The 11379-nt window shown below is 48.1% G+C and overlaps 1 long non-coding RNA gene across 1 annotated transcript; it reads left to right on the forward strand.

The window, feature by feature from the left end:
* Positions 1-1632: 1632 nt before the first annotated feature.
* On the forward strand, positions 1633-11050 carry LOC121826046 (uncharacterized). Its single transcript, XR_006068374.2, has 3 exons — positions 1633-1766; positions 2574-2675; positions 10912-11050. It is a non-coding gene; the product is annotated as an uncharacterized LOC121826046 (long non-coding RNA).
* The last annotated feature ends 329 nt before the right edge of the window (positions 11051-11379 follow it).

Genomic DNA, 11379 nt, shown 5'->3' on the forward strand with positions numbered 1-11379 from the left:
AGGCGTGCCCCTTACTACACCCTCATTGGGGTGACTTATGTCCAGCACCCCCCAATCCCAACATCAGCAGGGACAGAGTAAAGCAGCCACCCTGTGCAGAGCGAGACAGCGCATGTGCAAAGCTGGGCTTTTTCCAAACCTTTGATTCAAAGTTCTCCAGTTGATGTTATTTACTGTGGTCAGATATTAAAATAGTGGGGTCCCTCACCTCAGAGACCCGGAGCGTAAATTAGAGAGAAGGCATAAGAGAACTGAGTTTGGTGGTCCCATCAGAGGCTCTGACGGACGTTTGTCTGCCTCACAAAAGCCTCTCTACAATTAAGCTCAATTTGTCACAACTGACAGTCTGCTCTAAAGAGGCCCAGGCTGGAGCGGCATAGTTTACGGCTTTTCCCTCCTTGGTTCTGACGGGAGGACAGAATTCACCTAAGAACAGTTAGTAACACCAGGCACTCTGCCCAACCCACGCCGTCATATGAATCTTGTTTTTCTGTCCCCCCTCCCCCGATATGGTTATAGGTCGGAGTCCTTAGTGTGAGAGAAACAGCTCTTGGACACCATCAGACCCAACCACGGGAGACCTTCAAGGACACAATCCTCTCGAGCTGTGAGGAGGCCTCTGAAAACACCGGCTGAGATGACATCTGCATGGTAGTTTATGTGCCTCTAGAAGCCAGAGCCAGCCTTCCCCGGCGCTGCATTTTCCCACAGTGCCCAGCTCTGTTTCTCTGATGGTCTGTCCTTCGATGCTACTAAAAGCGGACAGAAGAATTTGGCCTGCTACCTTAAATGCACCATTCGGTGCAGGTCTGAAAACGCAGTTTGTAATCGGACAACCCCAGCAGGGCGGTGAGAAGGCAGGCAGGGCCCGTGGAAAAGTCATCAAACACCTGGTTTCTGTGTGCTGCTAAAAAGATGGCTGGGGAAAACAAAATTTATTGTGTAGGCACCTTGCGGGGAGCATGGGCTCCATATAATTGTCTTAAGAGTAATTGAATGTGGCCTTTAACAACTCACAAATTATCCCCTGACAACTTGAAATAATAGGCCTTTTTGTTAAGGGGAGAAAGCTTGTGGAGACCAAAGGTTAAACAGGTCTTTTCATCATGATAAATCACTGGTTAATGAGGTCACTATTGTTGGGTATTATGACCAGCCCCTTTAATGCCATTACCTCCTGGTTGTAAAGCTGACATTGCTAATGATGGGTATTCTTTGAACTTTTCCACAATATTGACTGCTTCTCAGAGCAGATGTCCCCTGGAAGCAACTGCTATAGGGAATCACAATTCTTAAGCCATGGAAAGAACCTCAGGCAAGTTTCTGGGATACAGAGGGCCTAGGCATTGGCGGACAGGCAGGAAGAGGTGAGAAACAGGAGAGCACCCGCTTCGGTGTGTGCAATCCGTTTGCCAAATGCAGGAATGTGCAAGCAACATCTAAAAGCTCACCAACTCAGTCATCAGAAGGCAGGTGCTAACTGGAAGAAAGATTTGGTTCACTCATCAGACTTTATAATAGTCCAAATAGATTTGTTTTATCCTTACCAGACCCTTCTAAATTCCACTGATTGTTAAATAAGGGTCTGAGAACCTCAGTGGGGCTACTATGTTCCAGATTCTGTAGTGTTGGGGGGTAGGAAGCTTTCATTCCATACCCGTGCTCTGTCAACCTGTCATCGTCACCAGGAGCAATTACCAATCGCTGCTTCTGACTCCCTGTAACCACTGGAGCAGTTTCCTTCACACACACCACCCTGGGACACAGTAGGTCATCTGGGCTTGATGAGGGGACATAAATAAAACTAGAGAATTTCCACAATGAGAGGAAGGGACCTTAGAGGCCTACTAGGTGCAGAGAAACCACCCAGAGGTGGGCATTTCAGCAGCATCTGAAACCAGATAATGAGTGGTTGGTGATGATGAGCAGCTAATTAAAGCCCATTGCAGCTGTGGGAAGTCAGTGTAACACTGTCATTTAACCCCTCAAGGGTTTGGGGACCTGCCACGGATACTAGGTGACTTAAAAGTGGAAAGCATGTATATGACTTTACTGCATTAACATTTGAAATGCTGAGCTCATCGCCACGATTTCCCTTTGGAGCTGAGAACAAGCCGAGACTCCTGCACAATGGCGCCATGCTTTCCCTCAGAGCGAGTGTGTATTCACACTGGCAGTTGAACCAGACATTGCTGCTTCAGTTTCAACTCCAGATAACAGACACAGTGTGGGGTAGAGGCACTTCTGAGAGGACTCGACATTGGTGAGGGGGGACGGCAGGAGGAGAGCCTGTGGTCAGCATGGCCACGTCTCAGGATAGACCTTGTGGCAGGAGCTGTACTTCATTTCAAACTTGCAGGCAGGAGGAATGCATGTTTACTGAATTAATTTCATAAATAAACAGAAACAGTGGTTGAACTATCTCAGACTCTTCCCAAAGCTGTCTCATTTCAGATCCTCAATTTGGTTTTTTATTTGTTTGTTTATTTGTTTTATTTTGTTGTTTTTGCAAATGCCATGGGCCAATCAAGTGGAAGAATCTGCTCAATTTTTTGTTTTCTTTTGTTTTACAGATTGAAGAGATCTACCAGAGGGCAGGGAGCATGCTGACTAAGAGGAGATTTGGATTTCAGAAGAGGAGAACTGTCCAAAGCAGATGTGATAAAGTGAATCTGGTGAGAGACTGTTGGTGTTGTGTGCACTCTTCTAGCAACGAGCTTTCCATCCTTGGGAAAAGAATCAAAGTCTTCCCTTTATAGGACAAAAGATGGAAAGTTAGTTAATCTCTCAAGAGCCTTTTCTAGGCACCAGGGATCCGAAAACGGGGGAGAAGGGGCAGCCACCCTCTGATGTCTGGAATTTCATATCAAAGCCCTAATAATTAGCTGATTTTCACTTTTTTTGAGAACACAACCCTGGACCCACAGGGGGGATTAGGCAAGTCTTAATTAGTGAGGCTTAATTTCTAAAGCAGAGCTCAGGCCTCTTCAACATTCAACTGAAATCTGAAATGAATCAGGAGCCTGTTGGCTGTCTTGAAACGGATGGGCCTCCAGTCCTGCATCCAGGGAGTTAGAACCCAGAGGGCTCAGCTTTTGCCACCTCACCATGACAGTGAAGGACAGAGAGGTGTCAGGTACTGCAGACTGGGGCTTAGAGATTGAACTGTTCCCATGTCTAGAGCTTAGAGCAGATAGATAGATAGATAGATAGATAGATAGATAGATAGATAGATAGATAGATAGATAGATAGATAGATAGATAGATAATGCTCTTATATATATAATCTTATATATAATAGTCTAAGAAATACACACACACATATACTGCTTAGAGCATTATAACCATTAATTAATTTAAATAACTATTGCCAAGAACATGTGAGTAGAACAATAGACAAATGAGACAGTGGGAATAATTTACATTTGCCACAAGCTGCCCCTTGGTCTCGGATTGCGAGCGCTTCTCCTGGTATCCTTCCTCCGCTGGTCAGTGAGCAAACTGAGATCCCAAGAGGTGAAAGGCAAAGCATATCAGGGGGAGGGACATCAAAGGACATGCCGTTTCTAGGGCAAGATGCTTGTCCCTTGGCTTTTATGACCTGGGGACTTGTGTGGTGGTGAGCAGTGTTGGGATCACAATGTCCTTCAGCCTGTTCTACATGGTATGTATGCGCTTCCACGGTAGCTCCAGAAGCCAGGGCAGCTCACGGATTGTAAAGAATTGACTCCCCAGGACTGGTGAGATGACTCAGTGGGTAAAGGCACTTGTCGCCAAAACTGACAACTGAATTGGATCGTCAGGACCCGTGTGGTGGAGGGAGAGAACTAGTTCTTCCACATGCACAGGAGGCCTGGAGACACCCTGTGAAGGACTGATGCTTGCCAGAGTCCACCCAAGTGTTCTGCTCTCTCAGAGGTCCTGCCTAATCCTGGAAGATTGCACTTGTTGTATTGTGGAGGTCTGGCTAACACAAGCTCTTTGCTACTTCTCTTTGGCCCAGATTCGGGAGACAGTTTCCCTTATGCTTCCACATGAACCATCTTCTTTCTCAAAGTCAGCCCGCAGCAGCACTGCCCACCAGTGCCTCGAGCTCCCGGGAGCAGAGAGCTGGTTTGTCGGGCTAGCTCCTGTCCTGTTCCCCACTGCTGACTCACACCCTGACAAAGGCCCCACGAGCCCCAGCTGAGACCACGGACTGCACAGGCTGTGCTCATTCAGTTCATTTAGGATGTCTCCGAGTGAAAGAAGTTGAATTTGGAGAGAGAGAAAAAGGCAGGGGCTCATCTCACACATGCTGATTAGCATAAAATTGCTCTTCTGTCTCATCTGGGAGAAAGACAATGGGGCAGGGACGGCTGAGGGATAGCTCCCTCACCCTTACTCCCCTGGGCTTAGCAGAAGCTAGGGAAATGGGATCAACCCCAGTCCAGCTGTGACTCCAAAATGGCTCCTCTGGCCCGTACCTTTTTTCTCCTGGGCTGCAAGTATAACAGAGAGAGCTGGGGGGGGGGGGGGACGGGACGGACAGAAGGCTCTGGTCCTTGTTCAGAACTGACAGTGAAGACCCCAGAAACGTCATTCCGCCATTTATTCTGTTTATTGAGTGGCTGCTGTGTCATGCTATTTGCTAACCACCGGTTCCCCCAGATGCTTCTTGGCAAAGGAGATGAGAAACAGGAAAGAACATGAAAAATATCTGCCCCACAATGCTGAGAATCAGCTACATACATTTAACTCAAAAGTGCACAATTCTGGAATGTCTTAATAGCTAAATAGAGAGAAGAGTTAGAATTACACTTACGCCTCATAAGATAACAGTATTCTTAGGATTCTAGAACTAAAGCACATGCTAATAATGGAGGTTGACTAGGGTTGGCTAAGTCTCACAAGGAGAGCAAGAGGCAGAAGGTTTGATACACAAACACTTCCCACATTGATGAACTCCGCCCAGCCCTTAGGAATATCTCTCCTTGCCCAACCATCCAAACAGCTCTTTTCCAGGATACAGACTCATTTCCCATCAGTCTGAAGTGAGACTATACGGGCACCAGAACCAGATCGGGACAAACAGACTCTAAATCCTGCTCCCAGTACTTGCCATTCCCCCTCATTTTGGAAGCCTTATGTTCCCGACCTGTAAATGCCAGGTGATGAAATCACTTCCCTAGCAGGAATAAATGACATGAAGCACAGCACACAGGAGATGCTCAAATGCAGTAACTTCCCAGTCTGTGTGTTAAGACAGACAGCTGTAGCCAAGTCCATCCAGTCTGTGAAGCATGCCCCAGGTAGGCACAGGCTAACTTGACAAGCCACACGATGCAGGGGCTCCCAAAGATGACATCTGAAGCCACAATAAGTAGCTCACTCTCCACACAATAAAGTCCTTTAGAAGTCCTTATCACCGGTGTAACTTGGTGGTAGAACGTTTGCTTCGAATGCTGAGTGCAATCCCCACTACCACTACAAACCAAGCAAGCATTTAAAAAAAAAAAAAAAAAAAAGTCACTCCTGCCCCAATCCTCACCACAGTATTTCCACTGTCAGTTGCAAGGCTTCCAGCAAGTCCCACCCTCTGGTTCCTAAAGCCATGGCTTCTGAGTACAGAAGCAGAAAAGGGACATCGGAACGACAAGGCTCCTTATGAGATGCTGACCGACTCTCGTGAGCATCTGTGGGAGCTATTGTGTCAAAATCGAGGGCTCATAATCAGCGCTGATATGACGCGGTGCACACATCCCCTTCCCCCGGGCACCCTTTGGGACCACCAGTTGTGGCCCGGCACAGCTGCACGGCCCCCCCAGTCTGCAGTATATTGACACAGCCATTTTCATGGTGGGCCTGTTGTAAATTTGTTGCTACATGGTGCGTCTGCCCCAAATTGCACGGTGTACGTAAATTTTTGTGTGTGTGGTGGGGCTGGCACGGGGGTTGGGGGGTGTCTAGGGGGCTGAATGGAGCCTACGATGGGGCAACCCGCAGGAGACCTAACCCTGATAAATTGTTTATTTGTTAGCAGTGGGGCTCAAGAGTGAGCCTGGCGGCTTCAGGCTCAGCGGGACAGACGTAGAAGGTGGACCCACGCCAATTACCAGCCATTGTGGTCCCACCCTGTGATTGACACCAATGTCTCCCCTCACACCATGGGTTCTTTTACTATACTGGACCCAACACAAGCCCCACTGTGCGAAGACCATGGTCTTCTCAATTTCCTTTGCTGCTGGCAAAAATTAACCTAGGCCTCCGGCCCGGGGAAGACCCACGGGCTTTATTTTACTACGCATTTTCCCCCAGTTTTTCAAGGATGAGTAACAAAAATGGAGGTTGCTAAGGCCAGTTGGGCAACAAATGAAGTAAAGGGACAAACATTATCTCTGGATGACTGACTTCAAAGTTAATGATCTCCCCCACTGAATGGTGCCCTCCGCAGCTCAATGAGGCCTCTGCCATCCGCTAAAGAAGCGCCTCTTTAATCCTCTCCCATCGCTTTGTCCTTTTGTGGCAAAATGATCATTTCATCAGTTTCTGGTACTCTCGGCCCCAAGAGTTGTTTAGCCTGAGTGATTCAGAGCCGGAGAGACAGAGAAGGGTATTTCTCTCCTTCATTTTTCCTCAAGTGACGGCTGAATAACTATGCAAAAAAATTAAGGCATAATGACCCCGCAACAGTGACAAAACCTAATTAGTCACGGAGGCCACTGGCTAATGAGCCGCAAAACCCGGCTCTTGAGTGTGTAATAACTGTATTTTTCTCCGTTTCTTCCCTTTAGTCACAGCCTTGTGTGGCATTTCTAACGAACTAAAATGGCACCAGATGCAACAGGGTGCAGACATTTTAACTTGAATTAGGAAACCATATGTTCCGATAAGTCACGGTCTCTTCTTTCCCACAGACTGGGTCCCTCCATCTGTGAGGTGGCACTGGTAGGGAGGGGAGAGCTGCCACAGGGACCGTCACCCCACGAAGAAGACTGGGTGCTGGGGTTGGGAGTGGGGCCCACTGGGACAGTAGATCCTGGAGCAACTCGGATGCTCCAGATACCGGTCCAGCTGTGCCTCAGAGCACAAGCAGACATGGAGCTGAGGGAGGAAGAGGAGATGGCTGAGGCAGAGGGGCTCAGCCCAAGCAATTCAGTGTGGAGACTTTGAGCTGTTCTACGCACGAATGTTTAGTGGCCGAAGCCAGTTACTACTCTCCCAAAAATCTTGCATCTTATCACATGCATGTGTGTGATAAAGACCATCAGGGATCAGTGCACTTAGGGGTCTGCCCGTGGTCACAGTTAGAAATGTGCGACTCTGATTGCCAGCCACCCTTGGGATCACCAACCCGGCCTTTCCTGTGTTGGTAATCATTATTGTTCGTCTTAACGAACTCCCTCAGTAGGAACATTTAAAAGGCAGAGTGCTCCCTCATCACACTGCTTGGCATGCCTCTCTCTTCAGCCCGACTCAGGGAGGCAGGTTTTGGTTTTGTGCAAAGTGGCCAGGTAAGATGGCACTAACAGTTATTAATTGCAACCTCAAGCTTGCACTCCTTGTCACACTGTGGAGACACTGTCCTGGGTTCTGAACTTGGATCTGTGTTGTAGTTATTTCCAGCCTTCACTTACACACTTGGGTTCGTACGGGATTATAAAACACAAGACAGTATAATCTTTGTTCTCGGAGAGGCGGGAAGGTTAATCTGTCTTCTGTCCCTCTCCTCACCCGGGTAGGGGAACCAAGGGAGAATTCCTCCAATTCTTGCTGGACTTGAACAAGGGCCTTGTTACGTAGTTGAATCATCCGAGGGAATCCCACAACATCCCATGTGGACTGTGAAGTGTGGATGGACTACGGAGTACTGATGCAGACAGCTACCTCCTTGAGGAATCTTGATACAGCATGCACTAAAAAGAAAACTCTGTATCTAGTACCCATTGTCCTCCTATAGTGGGGTAGAGACACAAAACCACAGTGTAGGACTGGGGTGTAGCTCTTGCTCAGCACAGACTCCTGTGTTTGATCCTCCAGATCACAAATTACAAAAGGCTGGGGAGATGGCTCAGTTGGTAAAGTACTTGTTGTGTGAGCAAAGAAACCTGGGGTTGAGCCCCAGGAAAATGTTAAAAACAAATCAAACAAACAAAACCACTGGGCATGGCGGTGTGCCTGCAATCCCAGTGCTGAGGAAATGGAACCAGGCGGAACCCTAGGCTCACGGCCAACCAGCCTAGGAGAATAGGGGAACTCCACAGTAAAGGGAGACCCTGTCTTAGAAATCAAAGCAGAAGAAACTGAGGCAGGACACCCAAGACTAGCCTGTGGCCCTCACAAGCATGTGCACACACACAAACATACACATGCATATGTGCACATGTACACATGTGTAAAACACTCAGAAGTATAACATAAAGCGAAGTGGAGAGTCAATACAATATAAATCATATTCTCTACTGCCCGACAGCCGGAGCACAGCAAAGCCTGGTGTCTGGGACTGTGGGCTGCAATAACTGTTATTTCTCCAAGCCAGAACCAGCTGCAGAATGGGCTGGGCCAGGTGAAGACATGGAATCGTTTCTTTAAAAATGACTAAAAATTCCCAGATGTGCACACAGAACGCAACACTCCACTCCTTTCTCAGGAGGGGGGCCCTGTGTGGATGTACAGGTCACTCGCCTGAGAAGCCAGCCCTGCATCATCGCCCCTAGGTGGAACTACGCCCACCACCAGCACCTCCAGCTCCTCTGACTTCTCGCTCACAACCACCCCCAGCTGACTCTCCCTTCTCTGTAATTTGAACTTCAGAGAGTCCACACCGCACCTCAGAAGTGCTGCGCTTTGCACGCACAATGCCATCTCATCTGGACGTTTCTCCAAACTTTCAACTATTCTCGTCTTGGCAAGCTTGGCTGCTCTGTTCATCGGCCTTTTCCTGCCCTCAAGCCAAGTCATTATCCTTTTTATATACTGCACTTTGTGCCCTTGTGAACCTGTTGAAAAATAGTGAAAGGGAGCTGAAAAGTGCCACTGGCTCCGAAAAACAGTGCTGACTAGGAGGCAGAAAGGGGGAACTCCGGTTTTATTCAGTGCTAAAGATAACACCACCAGAATGATAGACTCCTCCGAATTGTTTGTCCCCACTGGCCATTGTCCCCCAGGCACTGAATGAGCCTCTTAGTAGCTCTTGAGGCCTGTCACAGGTAGGCACCCAATGGAGATAATTCCCAGCCTATGCTTGACTGCCCCTTAACAGACCCTGGCCCTGCTCTGAAAGGCCTCAGACTCTGCTGAATAAAACCCTCGCCTCCATCAACTTAGTCTCCCACTGAATTTTCCGGGGATGTGAGCAGCTTCCCAGCATCCGCAGAAGATGCTTCTGAATGCGCTCCTGTTCTGAATCGGAGCCCAGCAGCCAGGCCTCCTGCCCTAGCAAGAAGGGATAACACGCTATCCACCCCCGAGAGGAAGCTCGCACTCTCCTCGGCTCTGCGGCCTGCTTTTCACATATAGGTGCTGGGTACAGAGTATTCCTTGTCTTATAGAAGAAAAAAACAATCCTCTTTGTTGTCCACACCCCATGCCTTTGGGTTTTAGAAAAAGGAGAAGGGCCCTACAGTCAGAGAGAGTCTGGGCACACATCTCCAGGAAGCTCTAGAAGTACATGGGCTGAATTGTCCCAAGATTAACTTGTATCCAGCTGTACTGCTCTCCAGCTTGTAAGCAAGTCACTTGTCTTTCTAAGCCAGTCTTCTCATCTATGAAACAGAGCTCAGGAATGAGAAAGGGTAGGAGTGGGTATGAGGGGGAGATGCCCAACATAGAGCATACACCTGTACAGAAGCTTTAAAAAATATGAGAAAAAGAAATGAAACAGAGCTCATCATAGGGCCTGTCTTCCCCAAAGCTTAACATAGATTACACACTCATATGTGTAAGATGCATACTCAAGATATATGTACAATTGCCACTATGATGCATGCATAAAGAGCACGGATGGATTGTGTCCCCATAATGCCCAAGTCATTTTTGTTTTTTGTTCTGACTTATCACATTCCTAGGAGCCTTGGAGGCTGGTCCTTCCTTCTGCACATCACCCTCCTGCTCCACCATCCATTCAGTTCTTTCTACACTGGCTTGTGAGTGAAGGGGACATGCATACCAATACAGCCCCGTTTCTTACCATGCCCGAGGCAGATACTTTATAATAGCATCTCATCCAAATATTGGTGTAAAAAGGCCCAGGAGGTCAAAGGGCTGTTTTAAAGCTTTGGGGCAGTGCCACCCACGAGAACACTTGGGAAAGACAGTATATGGGACATTGATTATTGTTTTTGTAAATTCAGTGACTTTGGGGGATTTCTGTGGGTGAGAACAGCCAGACAATGCTACAAGAGGGGTCACGATATGGTGACCAAGCTGTAAGTGGGAGACGCATTAATGTGACTCAGATCATATTCCGTAGCTCGAAGCAGGGAATCAGTGACAGGAAATGGTTCAAGAGACCTTTGACTTCAAGGAAAGAGAATGCTGTGGTGTCAAAGGAAGAGGAGTCTCATCAGTGCAGACATGGCTGACATGGGTGGATGGTCTGTTTACACATTCAGAGAGACACTGAAAGAGTACCTCAAGCGGCAGGCCTACAGTTAGAGAGGAGAAATAAATAGTCCAAGACAGCACAGACAGACACAACTCGCTCTGACCCCAGAGCAAACACCCTGCTCTGCCCACCATGGCAGCCGCCACCTTCGACCCCATGAGAGCTGATTAGCGAAAGTAAATGTGACAGAAACCACGGCTTGACCATCTCCCTCTTCTTCCTAGGGAATAAGATTTCAGTCAGGTGATTACACAGGGATTCCCCTGAGGTGAAAACTGCAGTCTGCAGCCATCCTCATTGACCATGTGCCTAATTCTGTCCCACAGGACAGAAGGAGAAGGATCATGGGGTGAACAGAGAGGTTCGTGGAGCCACCTTCTCCTTTCCCTCCTACTTCCGGGAGTGATGCTGGGAACTTCACAAGAATCAAGAACACATCCTCACGTGGTAAAGCTGAACACCAGGAGCCGAGGGCTCATGAAGAACCCTCTGGCCAGCTCTGGGTGGCTGGTTGCTGGTTCTTTACATGAAACATTGCCTCTGCGTCATGCTGATTGGTTCAGTCTTATCTCACATCTCTGATTAAGCAAAACTAATCCTAACGGACTCAGAAATGTCAAGGACATTAATCTGAAACAGGGAGCACTGTGACTCTGAGTGCTGTCACCATGACAGCGTATGGAATCATTGGGGAGATGGGCCTCTGGGCAAGGCTGTCAGGGATTATATTGATTATACTTACTGATGTGAGAAGACCATATTAATTCTGGGTGGGACCATTCCCTGGTTGGGGG

Source organism: Peromyscus maniculatus, chromosome 1 (genome assembly GCF_049852395.1).
Source record: "Peromyscus maniculatus bairdii isolate BWxNUB_F1_BW_parent chromosome 1, HU_Pman_BW_mat_3.1, whole genome shotgun sequence".
NCBI lineage: Eukaryota > Metazoa > Chordata > Mammalia > Rodentia > Cricetidae > Peromyscus > Peromyscus maniculatus.